This window comes from Perognathus longimembris, chromosome 5, assembly GCF_023159225.1.
Source record: "Perognathus longimembris pacificus isolate PPM17 chromosome 5, ASM2315922v1, whole genome shotgun sequence".
Taxonomy (NCBI): domain Eukaryota; kingdom Metazoa; phylum Chordata; class Mammalia; order Rodentia; family Heteromyidae; genus Perognathus; species Perognathus longimembris.
Genome location: NC_063165.1, coordinates 45,386,482 through 45,404,386, shown reverse-complemented (window position 1 = coordinate 45,404,386; position 17,905 = coordinate 45,386,482).

Genomic DNA, 17,905 nt, shown 5'->3' with positions numbered 1-17,905 from the left:
TTTCTTGACACACTGAAATGTAATCCTCCCATGTTGTTTCTGAGTAGGATTTTTCTTTTTGTATGAATACACACAATTTGATTTGGGAAGGATAAGCACAATTGACCCTTTCACACTTGATACAAGACATTTGGGGATTTCCAAGTTTTTGGTGACAGCCCTTAAGGCTGCTATGAACATTCAACTACAATGAGTTTCATGGATATATCTATGCTATTTTTTGAGAAATACTTAAGAGGAAAATGGTTAGATCATATGGTTGGTAGATATTTACTTTTTAAAATTGTTGGACTTATTTTAGAGAGACTGTGGGACAGTTGACACTCCATTGTGATATATATAAGCTCTATTTGTTCTGCAACTAGGTGAAATTTAGTGTTTTCACTTAAGTCTTCACCATTCGCGTGACATTGTATCCCAGTGGTATCTGATCACTGAACATGGGTTTCTGTGGATACTCAATATGGTGAGATTCTTCTTCACATGTCTTATGGCCATTGTCATATCTTCTTTGGTACACTGGCTGGGTAAAATTTTCTTATTTTGATAAACCATGTTTCTTGCACTCTTCATCTTTTATTGAGTTGAGGGCCTTTCTTTTTCTTTTTTTTTCTTATTTATTGTCAAAGTGATGTACAGAGAGGTTACAGTTTCATACGTTAGGCCTTGGGTACATTTCTTGTACTGTTTGTTACCTCCTTCCTCATTCCCCCCTCCCCCTCCCTCTTTCCCTCTCCCCCCCATGAGTTGCCTTTTCTATGATGCAAGGTTAGATAGTTGTGCATATCTTGCAAATCTTTTCTCCCAAAATGTGATTTTTTTTCATTTGATTTATTTTTTCAGCTTCACAGAAGTATAATTGAAAAATAAATTTGTACAACTTTATATGTATATGTACACATACATATACATCTTTATGCACATGTATATTTAAATCATAAAATGACCATCCCCTGAATCCAGTCAGCACATGTATCAACTACATTTCATTTTCTTTCCTTTTTCTCTCCTATGGTGAGGCCTCTTTAGCCCTATCTTCAACTACGGTCCTGTTATCTGAAGTTTTGCTTTCCATGGTTTCAGTTACCCCTAACTAACAGTGAAATAACAATATTAAATAAACAATTTAAATCTTATGAATTGATTCTTTCTAAAGTTTAAATTTGGCATGAATGATGAAGCATGGGAAAAGTCCATGCCACCTCCTTTCCTCCTGCCTGGGAAGATGTACTCACACGATATATGTGTGAATTGCTTACTGTATTTACACTCTGTGACTCACACTCATTTTGTGAGTCCTTAATAGATGTCTGATTTTCAGACTGAGTGCCATGGTATTTCAAGTAGTATCTATTTCCTTAGTAATAGTCCCAAAGTACCATTGCAAGGAATGTGTATCTAGGGGTTGGTGTTGTCCATGGTTTTAGCTATCTGCTAGGCAAGGGAGTGTCTTGGACTGAGTCCCCTGAGAGATAAGAGAGGAGGTTGCATAAAATACACAATATATATTATTATTAGGCATCATTATATAGGTATCATTTTGCTCACATATGATAACACTTTCTTTAGAAAAGCAATTTTTAATTTTGGTGCAAGCTAATTTCCCTTTTCATTTTCTAGTTGGCGATTGTAGTATCCCTTTTAAGTTGTCTTTGCCTTCCTGAAAAATGTGAAGATTTCCTCATGTATTTTATAGTTTTTGATGTATTTATAGTTCTTGATGTTGATGATTTATAGTTCTTGATGTAGATAATATGTTTCAAATTAATTTTACTTTTGTTGATAGGTAGCAGTGGAGTTTAATATTTTCCATACTTGTTGTATTTATTTCCACCCATTCCAACATCACTTGTTGAAAACTCTGTATTATTTTTTCTCTTGCTAACTTTGCTGAAACTTATTGGAGTGTGTTTCTGTGCATGAGTGCTATACTTCTACATACTGTGTTCCCCTTATCAATAGGTTTATATACATGCCGCTACCTTTGTTCGGATTATAGTATCTCTATAATAAGTCTTAGAATTAAGTAGTGTATGCTCTCCAATTTTATACTTTTATAAAATGTCTATTCTAGACCCTTTATATTGCCACATAAATTTTCTAATTAGTATGTGTATTTCTACCAAAATGTCTAATGGAATTTTGATTGGAATTAAAATTAAAATCTATAGAACAATTAGGAAAATGTAAACATCTTGATTTCTCTGATGCATAATTACAATGTCTATTTACTTAAATAATTTTTATTTTTTCTCAGAAATATTATGTTGTTTTCAATATCACAGTCACATTTTTTTGTAAATTAATTCCTAAGAACTTACAAACCTTATGATACTATTATAAAATCTTTCAAATTTCCAATTCCAATTGCTTTCTTAAAACAAATACAATTAATTTCTGTCTATTAATCTTGTATTCTGTGGTTAGAACTTTGTTCGTTAAGAATAGGATTTGGCATACAGCATCCATATGATCTAGCAAGTCCATTCTTGCGCATTTATCAAAAAGAACACAACCAAGACCATATTAAATTTACCAGCACCACCATGTTCATCGTAGTATTGTAGCCCATATATGGAATAAGTCCAGATGACCTTCAGTGATAGATCAAGAAACTATGGTGTATATGCACAATGAAATTCTACTCATTTGTCAGGAAGAATGGTCTTCTACCACTTGTAAGGAAATGGAAAAACTTGGAAAAAAGTATATTAAGTGAAGTAAGCCCGACTCACAGAAACAGGTTGCATGGTTTCCCTCATTTGTGGTAACAAGAAATCTGCCTATAATTCTACAAGTAAACACACTGGATGGTAAAATAAAATGCATTGGAACATAATATTCACACATGAAGAGATCAAAGGAGGCTATTCTTAGGAGAGGACCACAACGGCACAATAGCTATGTGCATCTGATCATATAAAATAATATTAAGAGGGTTTTTTTTTTGCTACTGTTTTCATTTTCTTTTCCTTTTGTCTTGTTCATTCATTTATCTATCTTTGGGAGGGTGAGAGGAGGACACAGAATGATGGGACAAAGCTGAACAAATGCAGCAGTGATATTCACTAGACAATGTAGTAATATTCACTACATTGAAAATGAACTATAAAACTTGTGAATGGGGGCAGGAGGTAAGAAGAGGGAGAGGGTAATGTTTCCATCTCTTTTCAGACAAGTAGTAGCATACATATTTTTACCATGGCAGCCCTTCAGATATGTAGGAATATACAACTGATAGATGGAAAATAGGAACCTTTTGTTGTTGTTATTCTGGTACTAGAGTTTGAACTAATGGCTTAGTTGCTGTCCCTTAGACTTTTTGCACAGGGCTGGAACTCTACACATGAGCCACACCTCCACTTCCAGTAGTTTTGCTAGTTAATTGAAGGTGAGTAACATCATTTAAAAAGAAAAGTGCTTTTTTATCCAATGTATATAAATGCAGTATCAGTATACCACCTTCACAATAACAAATACATTTCTAGAAAAAGTATGTTTCAGGGAGAAGACAGTCATAATATTCAATGTATATCCTATGAAATTAAGAAAATTGAGAAGAGAGGTTGGGTTGAAAGGATTGGAGAGAATGCTGAAAGGGGTGACATTGATGAACATGTATTCATAAACTGATTTATTGAATGGAACTCCTTTCTACAACTACTTGAAGATAATAAATATATTTTTTTTTAAAAATAAGTTTTGCCAGGCACTGTTGACTCCTGTGTAGAATCCTAGCTACTCAAGAGGCTGACATTTGATATATGCAGTTCAAACAAACCCTGGCAGACAAATCCTCAGATGCTGGTCTCCAATTTACCAGCACACATTCTGTATCCAAACTTATTTGGGGCTCTCTGATTCAGGGACAGCTAGACTCTGCTTACACTGTAGATCCAACTTTGCCTGCTTTGGGAACCTGTCCCCAGGTATAAAGCAGGGGTTGAGAGAACCAGCGGAACACACCATGATTGCTTTGCAGGCTTCCCTTTTCTTCAAATCCTAAAAATAATTTCTTTTGGTATTTTATAGCTATTTATGGTGGGCTATAGCCATCTTTTGAGAGTCAGCTTTTTAACTTTTATTATTCCCAGTGACTTGTTAAGCCATTGGTTGCTCAAGCTAAGCTAATTTGGAGGGCAAAATAGGGATGGTGTTATATATGCCATGATTACAGGTCTATGTTACAAATTCTTTATCTTTCTTCCTTTACTGAAGAACTGAACTGGTGATTGAACATTCACCATTGTTATCACTGTTCAATGGAAGTAGAGCTAGATAGCTTGTCACAGCTCAAATGCCAAATTAATTTTTCCTTAATTTATAATTTCTTTTTAAAAATAATTACTATTTATTGTTAAAGTGCTGTACAGAGGAGTTACAGTTTCATACATAAGGCAGTGGGTACATTTCTTGTACAATTTGTTATGCCCTCTCTCATTTCCCCCCTCTTAATCCGTCTTCAATTTGGCTTTCATAGACCCCAATCTACTTGAAAAGTCTAAGTTGTCTCTGAACTTTATTATTTTCCCTTTGGATGCATCTGATAGCTGGCACATATTTGATGATCATTCATTTGATCTTGGCTTACTTTAAGCATACACTAAAAATATTGGGTTTTTTTTCTTCAGACATTCCTACTTGTATCTTCTGTGTTCTGTTTGGTGACTTATTTCTGATGCTGCTTTACTGAAACCCTTACCAATCATATCCCTTAGGTATCTGGATAGTAAAACAAGTTTATTTACAGAGTGAAAGTTGAAGTATATGATGAAACAGTATGTATGAAAATGCAATCACACCTTTCTGTGATTTTTTTGTCTCTACTCTAATATCCCTCTATCCCACTGCATTATTGCCCAGTAAAAATATTTATATCAATATTGTTTTCTCTTACCCTCTGTCGTAGGTGAGTGAAAAACTTGAGCCTGAGAAACCATGAGAAACAAAAGATGAGAAAGAGGCAGGAAGCGGTCCCAAAGGACCTATTCAACTTCTGGTTCACGTACTGTTCTTCACCTTTTTATTCACTTGTGTCTTCCAAAAATTCTAGTTTAGGCCAAATAAAATTCCTACTGGAATGCGTTACTGGAAATTGAATGTGTTTTAATTTTTAATTTTACTTTTTAATGTGGCTGAAATCCACAGGCTCCAGGAGCCTTCTCCAACGACCTTTTTTTCCCTCCTGAAATGCCCATTTCTTCTACAGCACTAAAAACTTTCTAGTCATTTCTTAAATTAGGCATGAAGTTGCATTACATAATATACTCACTCTAATGTTCTAACTTTTCAGATCACTTAGAGAATACTTTAGGGTAAAAGTTTATTTTCTTTGTATTTCTTTGTTTCTTGCCCAGTGTCTAGTGATCTTTAAAAGCTCAACACATCCTTGGTGATGGGTTTATATTTAAATAGATTTAAATATGCATATTTAGAGCAGAAAACTCTATTTAATTTTTGTTCCTCTCCAAATCAACTCATTCTGTTTACTTGACACTGTATCATCAACACGATTAATCACTTCTTGTAGAAGAAATGAGTTTAATTAGTTAAATATCAATGCATAGATTTAGCAGAATGGCTAATCCAATACATTTATCTTAACAAACAAGATAATTTGATGTGGTCTAGTTATTTTAGTGACTAGTTATTATAGTTGATCAAATGTGCTTCATCTACCATGATATGATTGGATGATTGTGATTAACCTTCAAGTACCCTTAACATCTCTCTTCCCACTTAATGTGGAGACGATGACAGATCTAAAAATGTATCCCTGGCTGTATTTCTTTTATGTAGGATATTCCCTTGACTCTAAACCCACTTTCTCCCTGGAACTTTCTCCTGTGGCCTGGTTTCTCCTATTTGCAGTTTATCGTCACAAAACTCACTCACTATGGTCACCCTCACTGCAGATTTTTTTGTGGCACAATCAAGTACATATGACTGTTCATTTTAGTGCTACTTATATGACATAAATAAGGCAAGTAAAATGAGACATAGTCAGTAAAATTGAATTGCCATACATTTTTAAATGTTAACAGAGACAAATTAAAGCACAGTCTCATTATGAGACCTATAAGAATACTCACAGAGTTTGGCAATATTATGATATATTGAGCAAACTGATGATATATTACCAAGTGAAAAATCAGGTTTTTAAAACAATGTACTGAACATAATCTTCAGACCACTGAGCAATCCTTTTTGAATAACACTCTTCTAAAATTGTTAAGTGGTTGTTTTCCCTACCCTATCACCTCCAAGGAGGTACCTTTGGTTACTTTTGGAATCAAAAGGACTGGCTATTCTTGGGAGATTGATAACAAATCCAGTCCTGTACATATATAGTTAATAATATTTATGTAGTATTATGTGCTTATGGACTGTGAAGTACAGAAATGAAGTAATTGACCAAGAAGTAGTTAATTCTATTACATTAGACTATGTCATGTCATGTCATACCATATCATATTTATGTCCTGAAGGAACTGAATTCTAGCTGGGTCACAGAACTGCCTTCCATGATACCATGAAAGAGCTGGATACTCTCCTCTCAGTACAACAGGAAGAGAGTTTCCTGTTATTTTGAGTGTTCCTAGGTTTTTTCCCTCTTAACTCTAATATCTAAATTACAATAATCAGAGAACCCCTCCAGTGTGGCTGCAAGAATCCAATTCTGTGCTCTGTGATGTCTGAAGTTCGCTGGAGGAATACTGCATTGGTTTCCTGAGGGTGTCATAACAACAGACCACACACTGTGTGGCTTTAAAGCAAGAGAAATTTATTGTCCTGCAATTCTGGAGGCTGGAAGTCCCAAATCAAAATGTTGGCCACACTGGGTGCTTTGGCAGCCTGAGATGGAAAATCTACCCCGCACATCTCCTAGCATCTGACAACCTCAGGTGTATCTTCACTCAGACACTGCATTTCCCTGTATCTTCCCATCGTTTTCTCTCTGCTAGTGTCTGTTCTCTCTATCTTTGGGCCTAAACTTCCCTCTTCAGGTAGACACCCTTGATTGCCTGTTAGTCTCTATGGCATGGTATCTTTTTAAGTTATCCACCACTAAATACTAAATCTAAATCATATCACATTCACAGGCACTGGAGATGAGGATGTCAACATGGTTTTGTATCGTGCGGAGTGCAGTTGAACTAATCATGAAGACCACACTGGGGTTGGTTGTGTTGTGCTTCTACCAGCCTTCCTTCTCCATCACCTCTTCCTTATGCTATGACAGCTCCCCCCCTATCAACTCTCTCTCATTCAAATAATCTCGACTGAGTTATGAAGATGGCACCAAGCCATTCAATACAGAGAAGGGAAACTTGAATATAGACCTTAGATCTTCCACCTCTTCAACTCCAGTATCCAAGCTGTGGGCTTGGATTTTGACTGCCTGTGTTTGGTCCCTTGGCTACTGCCAGATCCTGAGATCTGACTATCCTTCTTAGGAGAGTCTGATGCATTTTCATAGATTGTTTGTCCAGCTTACAGCCTAGGGGTCCCATTACAGGAAGCTCCAAATCAACTAAATGAACACCAGAGATCCACACTTGTCATATAGTGACAGAACTTAAAAAAACATTGCTAAGAGGGTTGAACATCTGCATTTGGGTCCAGGTCATCCTTCTTAGCAGTGCATCAATTCTTGCTGTAGAATTGTATATGAAAGGATCCTGCCCAGAACAAGGTGAGAACATTCTACATAAAAAAGATTTGGAAAAGGAACTTTTGTGTTGAATTTGTAAACAAGGCTATCATTTGTTACTACTACTACTACTACTACTACTACTACTACTACTACTATTTTACTATAACATGGTCAGAGCCCTTTGGGGCTATTAGGATTAGAATTGGTCTTAAAAGAATTGTGCAGGGTGGGGTGGCAGTGGATCATGTCAGTAATCCTAGGAAGTTGGGATTGGAGGATCGTAATTCAAAGCCAGCCTGGCCAAGAAAGTGCATGATACACTTATTTCTAATTAACCACCGGAAGTGATACTGTGGCTCAAAATGGTACAGTGTCAGCCTTGAGCTGAAGAACTCAGGGACAGGACCCAGGCCCTGAGTTCAAGCCCCACCATTACCACCACCACCACCACCACACACACACACACACACACACACACACACACACACACACACACACACACACACAGTAAAAAAAGCAAACAAAAAATAAAAAAGAAACATTTTTCTTTAAGTATGCATTTGTATAAATAGTGTAGCAGGGATCTGTCACTAGAAATGGAGTTGTTTAGCCACAGGATATGCTAGCTGGGGCTTTTACACCAGTGCTTTTGTATGAGGAGTGTACTTTACCCACTGTGCTGCTTTACATTTCAAGATTGTGAGGTAGGAAATTGATGGCACTGGGTGCATTGAAGATGGGATGCTGGATATGGACATCAAATTCTCTGTCAGAACTACGCAAAAAATATGGTGGTTTGAGAAGATGGGGTCCAGTGCACATAGTCACCCACATCTGATTGTGCTCTGTAGTAAGTCCACCTCGACCTTAATCCTTCAAGGTCAACACATGAGGAGTTAGGAGCCCACCCAACTTGGTTATAAGAGTACAAAAGACATCACAGGAGATACAGTATCTGAACAAGTTCACACACCTGGATTTTACTAATTTGTGACCCTGAGAGGGATATAAATAAAACCTTGAGTGGATTCACGTAACTGAAATTTAAATCTTCTCTTGAACTTTGAAAAGTCATTCACCATTAAGCCTACGTACTTGCAGAGCAACCATAGTCTAAACTGTTGTTTAAGAATTCTCTGCTAGCTTGAGAAGCGTGTTTATCAGTTCTCACACTTCTTTGCAGATCTCCCCTCCCTATTTTGTCCTCAACACTCCACACAGAGTCACAGCCAGTTATATCTTGTCAGATAGCCTTTAGTAGAGAAATATTTATTTGTCCTTTGGTTTTATCAGAGAGTGTAAGACAAAAACAAGCTGGGGAAGTAATGACTTTTCATATATTAGACACTTTTATTAGTCCATTGTTATTTTTTCCAAGCCCAGCAAACATTTCAACTTTTAATGTTTCTGCTAATGTCTTTAGTAAATAGGACCTAGTAGGCAAAGATGGGAGATGGAGTAGAATAGTAGAAAGGACATTCCAGTCAGAAGACACCAAATATGAACATAGTTAAATACAAAAATGCATAGAGTGTGGTCATTCCTTATGTCTAAAACTTCTAACATGACTAAGACATTGACCTGTGGTTTAGGCTAGAGGAGTGGGATGGATGATTAGGGCTCAGAGTATAGTGTCGGATGACAGTAAAATGGTCTGAATGGTTTGTTCCACAAGCAGCTGGGGACCTGTGGGATTCCTCAGTAATAACATTGATGATATGAGGAGAGGTGGTCAAGAAAGGCATTTTCGAGTCCTTTATGATAGTCTACGATTAGAAATAAAAACCTAAATAAAGTAAAGACCCTTTAGTGCAGATCAACCAACATTTTCACCCCATGCAGTCAGGTGACATTTGAGAATATCCTTAACAATTGAGAAGGCAGAGTCAAATTATATTGATTTTACTTTGTTTATTAGCTGATTTGGGGGGGGGGTTACCTTTTGGAGATCAAAATACATACTAGACATAGCTTTCCAGTATTTTCCTTCCTGGCCTAAATTACTGCCAGGAATATAGCAATGGATACAAACCATGTTACTGTAAGTACAACATGTTTTAAAGCTGAGTTGGATCTTGACCTACAGTCATGCTGATTTCCATTAAGCTTTTAGGACTTTGGTACTTTATGGCATATACTGGTTATATAAATCAACACCCTTAGACCTAGTTTATATTATTGGGAAACATTGAACAGATTTTTTTGAAGCAAAGTTGACACCATTGAGTGCTGATGGAAAATACTATTGTCTGAATAGCCATTTGATTTCTAAGTTTTCAGATTTGACAAGTTACTTTTTCATGCTTTGATTTTTTCATAACAACTGTGGCTGTGAGATGAAGAAGGAAATTATTGTCTGTATTGTATATGTGTATAACTTAAGGCTCAAAATAACAAAAATAATTTGCTCAAACTTATGTAACTAGTAAAATAGAAATGTTGGAAAAACCACATATGAAAAACAGATTTTACAGATTCTTTTTCATATTCTGTTCCTTAATGCATCATTCTTTTTCAAGAAGCAATTTTCACAGAACAATTTTAGCTATAAGAAGTATATTTTTATATTATTCAATAATAGAAAACACAACATAAAGTAACTTTCACAAAATGGGAATTTTGTAGACGTGTTTCTTTATAGGTCCGTATGGGATTCAGTTATGGCTTGATCCAGGGGCTCCCAAAATGCGAGCACGAATTAGGTTCTCTTTATCTCCTACATATATTTTTGATTGTCTTGACTGTTTTCTTTCATTTTCCAAACTGGCAAGAGAGTTGACAATAACTTTAGTTCTTAAGCATTCCAGTCTTTGTGTCTAAGTCAATCTAAGGCATCTTGAATAAGCCTCAGGATTCATCCTGAATGAGCAGCATGGGCCAGCCACTACAGTGTGCTGATCTAATAAGCTGAGTACCAGCCTTGATCCCTGGAAGTGGGACTGAAAATATACCCTCACTGAAAGAGGGCATCAAGTGGCTCTTCCAAGAAAATTTCAACTGAGAATAGCAGAGCAAGGTCCATTGGATGATGGGTAGCCAAAGCAATAACAAGCCACAGAAGCAGTCACTTTCATTCCTGTGTTTATTCTCTAATTGTCTGAGAGAATGGGAAGTTTTATTGAAAACGAATGCCTTGGTCTATAGGCAGTAGTCCTGTTCACATTGCGACTCACTATGGTACACAGAGAACAGTGAAATTAGGAGGATGAACAATGTGTTTCAGTGGATCATAGCTCTGCATTCGAAACCTAGGTCTGCCAAACTTAGGTCACCAAGTGACTTCGACTTGTCTGTTGCCGAACTTACAGGGTTCAATAATTCTCCTATGGAACCCAACACTTTTAAAATATAATATACAGGAAGCTAGGGATGTAATTCAGTGGTAGAGTGCTTGCCTAGTATGCTTAAAGGCTTGGATTTGATCTCCAGAACTGCACTATGTTTAAAAATGGTGTGTGTGTGTGTGTGTGTGTGTGTGTGTGTGTGTGTGTGTGGGGAGCGTGTGTACTGGAGCTTTAACTCTGGGCTTTACCCACTTTCTTGGCTTTCTTGCTCAAGGATGAGACTACCATTTGAGCCATGCTTCCACTTTTGTCTTCTCTGCTGGTTAATTGGAAATAAGAGCCTCATGGGTTTGTCTTCCCAGGCTGACTTCAAACCATAATCTTTAGGTCTCAACCTCTTGAGTAGCTGGGATTGCAGCTATGAATCATCAGTACTAGGCTCTAAAAAGTTAATTTAACTGGCAACTGGTTGTCTTTGTTTATGTGGTAATATTTTGGTGATCTATGTAGACATTGTAGATTGATTCTGCTGAGCTATTTATTATAACCAACATCTTGCCAACTGATCACTGTAATTATTGAATTCTTTATATGTTTTCCTCCAGTAGAACTCCTTTATGCTTACAATTTGATCTCTGCCTTGCTATCCAAGTGTCCACAGTAAGTTCCATATAAATATGTATGTGCTTATATATAAATAAATACCTAGTCATTTATATATATTTACATATAAATTTATTATTTATATAAATGTGTGTATATAAAGGAATAGGTAAGTGAATCACCTGAGGGGAAATTCAAGTGCATTAAGCACACTCAGAGATTAATACAATTTAATCCCTTTTCTGATATCAAATATAGGAAGAGGTCACTTACCCAAATCCTGACAAGGCAAAGGGAACAGGCATCAATGCTCATGGATTGACTTTCCAGGATCAGGTGTGAGAGAGACAATACTTTGCACGGCATTTGCTACAAAAGTCTTTTCACTGACAACCATAACAGGAAAAGTAGACTTGGAAGACTCAGAGACCCGGGGCCTATAATTAATACCTGTAGCTGCTCATTATGGTGAGAACCCTATGCCCACACAGCAGCAGAAGCTGCCTACTTCACAATCTTCATTACCTCCCTTTCCTCCTGTGGATGAGTCTGTCAAGGGAGATGGTCTTGTCTCTTAATAGGAGATCACCAGTGAGGGCAGCTGCTACCTCACAAGCTATTATCAGAATATTGTGACCAATGTGGAGTGGCTCAGAATCACAGGGTGAGCAGAGTGTCTATAGCTGGAAGTCAAGCACCAAAAATAATTGTGCAGCATTGGAAAAGAAATGACCTATGAGAAAAAGTGATGGTAATTAGCTTACTTCACCTAGGGAAGAAAAAAAAAAAGAAAAAGAAACAAAGCAAGAGAGATTTGCCCCATTAACAGGCTTCAAACCCCTGAGAGGTAATTCCAGAGGATGGTAAACTTTCAGTTATTCATGTGGAAGGTTTTTTTTCCTCTTCTTACAATTTCCTGTTTTATTTCTCCACGATAAGTTGATGCAAGCTAATAATGTGGTGACTCGAGAAAATGTATGAGAGTAAATACTTTGGAAGTTGGCAATGTGACTGCCTTGTCTTGCAACTCTTTCCTTCCCTGCTTCAGAAAGAAAAAAAAGGAAAACAACACAGAAAAGAGTAAGTATACCATCTGCAAGAGCTCTTTCCTCTTTTACAGCCATCCTGTTGCCATCTGCTAAAATCTTTAGCCCACCTGTGTGGTGAAAAACAATAAGCTGCCTTCCAGAAATGCACAAGAACCAAAGACTCCCCACCAAGAGGGAGGGCAGGAGGAAGGAGACATTTTACAGCAACCTCATGTGAGCTTTGTCCCAGCAACCCACCTGGATCCCTTTGCTAATCTACCATAAGCTCTCAACCAACCTTATTGTCTGAGTAGGAGATGTTGTTTGTGGAGAAAATAGAATCTTCGTGTTTGTTTCTTTTGAACGTTTTGGAGCCTGCAGGGACTCAAAGGTGATGACCGCAGTGTTGAGAAGAGCTTAGATGTTATTGTGAGAAGCTGTCATAAGGATTTGCCTTTGCCTCAGTCCCAGAGCACTTTTCCATCCAAACCCAGGTATATTTTCTATACATAATGATGGCTGGAGTTTTAGTTCTTCTTGCTGATACTGACCAGACTTGTGAAGTTCTAAAAGGTAATTGTTGTTACTATTTCTCAATGATATTGTTGTGGTGAACAAGACAATTCTTCTTTTTAGTAAGTCATAATTTCTGTTGCAGAGAATTTTCCGTCCCTGCTGCTTCTCATTAAATAGCTTCGGTGCTTTCTACCACAGTGGCATCTTTGGGTCTCCCCTACTCTTTTCCCATACCCCTCAGAGGGACCTGTCACCACCTGCTGAGAATTATTGAACCTGTCTTTCTTCTTTACCTTTTTCCATTTCAGGAAGAGAGGTCAGGTTTAGCTGATGCTTCCTGCTGGGGTGAAATGATTCTCCTTTTCTTAGTTCCAAGCTATGTTATCATGGCTATAAACCACCAAAAAGGATCTATGGTTATAAAAAAATTGAGAAGGCACCCGTAGAAACATTTCTTCTCTTTCTCTACCTGTCTGTTCATCTGTCTCCCTTCTCTCTCTCTCTCTCTCATACACAAACACAGCATAGTTCTGCATCTAAAGTTATAGCAGCCATTGTCCCATGTAAGAAGCAGTGTAGAAGAAAGCTTAATTCAAACAATGTTATTGTCAAGCTATTTGAAATTTTAATAGCAATAGCATACAATCAAGCTATGTGTACATTTGCCATTGAGTTATTGGGCATCATTTGACAATGTCCACCCCTGGTGTAGACTGCTGTTTGAGTATTTACTGATTTATGCATCATTCATTCCTTCCCTTCCTGTGGCTATGATTCTGTGTTAATAACAGCCCACATTTCAAGTGCGATTTTTCTTCATCCTCCTTTTGCATTCAGCATCTTCTATGTATAGATTAATCGGATTCAGCCTGCTTCTTTCAACCAGTTTATCACTTTCCTTATGAGAAAGAGCTTATGTTGACTTCTATTTCCCCTTCTGAAACAACATTGCTTCCATAAAAAGAAAATAATGACTTAGTACAGCAAGTCCTTTTAAGGCTGTATCTTCATAGCAGATGGGTTTTGCCATTCAATGGCTGGTTGTTAGGCAATCAGTCATATTGCAGTCCACAGAGTCAAGCTGATTCAGTTGACTTAGCATCTAGGATAATCATTTAGGAACTCATATATTGTGTGACAATCAACAAATGTAGATTAACTTTTATAATGATCAGTTGAAGAGACTATATTGCATTTCCCCCATACAGAATTACTTTACTTATGATTCAATGCTATATGTAATCGATGATCATGAACTAGTTGGAATATGTGCCTATGTACTATAGTCTATGTAGACAGACTAGCCACAAAAGTAGCAGGTGCAAACACAGCAGGGTTAGGAGTCTGAGAAATAATCTAGACTACACAGCTCTTTGAATTGCAGTTTCCAGGTTCTTATGAGGATTAACAACAAAGAACATACTGCACAGGGCCCAAGAGACAGCACCAAATGAATCGCCATTGCTTTCTTCCAAATGCAACACAGTTTTAAGCCTTGAGGAACTTGTATTACCCATTGAAATTATGTAAAATAACAAAATCTAGGTGTATATACAATCATACATTGTCTTAATTTCAAATTCTTAAAGAAGGCCATGCTTTTGAATTTAGCATTTATACTTTTTATCTTGAGACACTGCATGTCCAGCACTTTGCAAACAGACTTCTCCCTTGATACCTGAAGATAAATTATGAATGCCGTGCGGACCAAATGTGACCCTGCTACAGCTCCGTGAATAATATTATCTCACAATTGTCCCGAGGACTCTGGGACTGAGTCATCTAATGCAGCTTCCAGGAAAACAAGCTGTGTGTTACTGTAGGGGACCTTAATGATGTAGAGTTATTTAAGAATCTAGTGTTTACCACTTCCAGTTAAGAGTGCATGAAAGAAATAGGAAGACGATGTAATTACATATACTGAAATTAGGCTAATGTTGATGTTGTAATAACTCAATGTGACCACAAACCAGGACTTCTGGTATTTTGCACAAATGTAAGAATATTCAAGGTATGCCTAACAAAAATGTGTAGTAGAATTTACATATGTGTATAGTGTATAATGTTGATTATTTGGTTATTATTTTGGTTATATGTGTATCATAACCTACCACTTAAGGTCAGGAATTCCTGTCACTTTCTAACGTTCTGCAACAAATGGTCTAATAGTAACAACAAGAACAATATCTCTTTGACCTATCATTTTCCTATTTGGAAAGGAGGTAACAACTAGGTATGTTGCTCCACGATTTTTTACAATGCATTGGATCACCCAACAAACCCAACAAATAATAACCTTTTCTCTAATGTCAGTCATTACATAGTTTTAAATCTCTGAGATAAAGGTCTGTTCACCCTGATGTCTGGTAGGTGATTCTGTTCATTCACTAGGGAGATCAATTCCTCTCTTCTACTTGGTGGGGCATAGTTTGGGATTTCTCAAAGCAAGGTGGCTGACTTCCAAATAGAGGAGTGTCTTGATTGAAAGATTCAGCTGTCAGCAGACTCCTTCTTGTAACTTAGCCTCAGAAGTCACATAAGATGTTCTACTTGATGAAGTGAGTCATTGCAAACATCAGCTTTTGTAATGCCGTGGGGTGGAGGGAGCTTTCATCTATTTTTCATTGCTATAACAGAATAACAGAAACTAGGTAATTCATAAATAAAATGAATTTGTTTCAAAAGTTTTTGGCTGTTTGTGGGGGCCTTTGTACTGCATCATCCATGGTATATTGTGGAAGGGTAAAGGGATGAGAGAACAAGAAATTAGTGGGTGATGTCTGCTGCATTCACTTTTATAACAAGCTTGCTCTCATGACTAATCCACTTTCACAGTACTGACACTCATTCACTCATGAGGAAAGAATCTTCATGGCCTAGGCACCCCTAAAAGTTACCATTTCTCAACGCTTATGCATTATATTAACTTGGATTAAGTTTTTAACACATGAACTTTGGAGAAAGCATTCCAATCATATTAGGGGCAAAGGGTAAGGTTGTAGACCCTGCCATTCCATAGGCAGAATTTGTTGCATTGAAAAAAGAGCAGGAAGTCAAATTTGCCCGAGGGACTGTGTCTCATTCTTCTCTGTATCTCAGCATCCTAGCAGTCAATAGATGGTAACAGATGCTCAATCTATACACTTTTGAATCATATTAAATTAAGTAAACTTAATATATGAAATATATAAAAAACAATGAGGAGATTTGGCATTTTCCATAGCAATTTTCCACAGAGTACCTTTAAATAGTGACTTGCTATACTTCATTATAAAGTATGATTTAATTATGAAAATTTCAATGGCATATTTATTCATCTGGTTGTTCATTAATTCAGTATTCACTGAGCACATACTGTAGGCAAGAGAGTGTTCTAGTTGCTGGAATACAAAGATGGATCAGACATGAAATTGCCTTCAAGTCACTCACAGTCTAGAAGCTGAAGGTAAGGAGAACATAAATATATAAATCACTCTAATGTAGCCCAGAGTTCATTGGAGGTACAAATGAAGTGCCTTGGTGCTATAAGCAAACATGTAGCTTTTCCAAAATAGAAAGTGAAAACTTTATTTAAGATGCTCAATCTAATGAATACTAAATCTTTTTACTTTCTCACTCTACACTTCTGTAATTGCAAGGAGAAATTGGCAGAATTTCATCCAATTTTATAATATTCAATCGAAGCAGTCACCTAAAACATGAATGAGGGCCATCTGCCGTGCAGCTGTTAAGTCTGTCTGTCTCAGTCACAGTCATTTACTGCTAGGGAAAGGCATCTCCTCACCCGGGCATGGTGAATCTTCTTGATGAAATCCTAGGACATTCCAATATGACTAAGAAAAGTCAGAGAGAGTGTCACTGTCATCATATATTGGTTGCCCTAGAAACAAGATCCATTTTATAAGTCAAACATAGTTCCATTGTTCCTTTTGGAGGTATGGGGTTCCTTAGGGTTGTTTCGGGATATCTGTGGACACCAGTGACTTTGTGCCTTAAAATCCCCAAAGGCAGAATTGGAGGGCTTGTGCCAAACTCACTGGTTCTTGGCATTCAGACAATATAAATTTATTAATCAGGTTGAACTTCTCTGGGATGATTCTGTGCTTAAAATACCATAATAATTAATAGTTCTTTTGGAGTGCTTATGACACTTTAAAGGATTGTCTATAATTCAAAGAAGAAGGAAGTTCAAACCAATTAAGAAGAGGTAGAAACCTGCTGGTTGAGAGTTATAGGGAAAGGAAACATAAAAGCTAGTAGTTTTTTGAGTATTTTCACCACAATAAGGTCTGTATGACTTATACAAATTGCTTGTGTAGATATGCACAACAATCTGATTGCCAATATATACTATCACTTCCACTTTTAAAGATGAGAGTCATCAATAAAACTAGAGTGAAGTCTGCTCAAATATGTTTTTTCTTTTTTTTAACCTCCTGCTGTTCATTTTTATTTGTTTGTTTGTTTTGTTTTGTTGCCAGTCCTAGGGCTTACTCAGGGCCTGAGCACTGTCCCTGGCTTCTTTTTTTTTTTTTTTCTCAAGGCTAGCACTCTGCCACTTGAGCCACAGCACCACTTCTGGCTTTTTCTATATATGTGGTGCTGAGGAATCGAACCCAGGGCTTCATGTATACAAGGGGAGCACTTTACCACTAGGCCATATTCCCAGCCCTATTTTTTTCAGTCTACAGTTTTAACCATGTGCCATTGGATCAATTAGAAGGGGAAATCCAAGCATATATTCAAAGAAGTATCTAAAGGATTTCATCATAAGATTGAATTTAGGAAGGAAGGAAGATAAAGTATCACCTACGTCA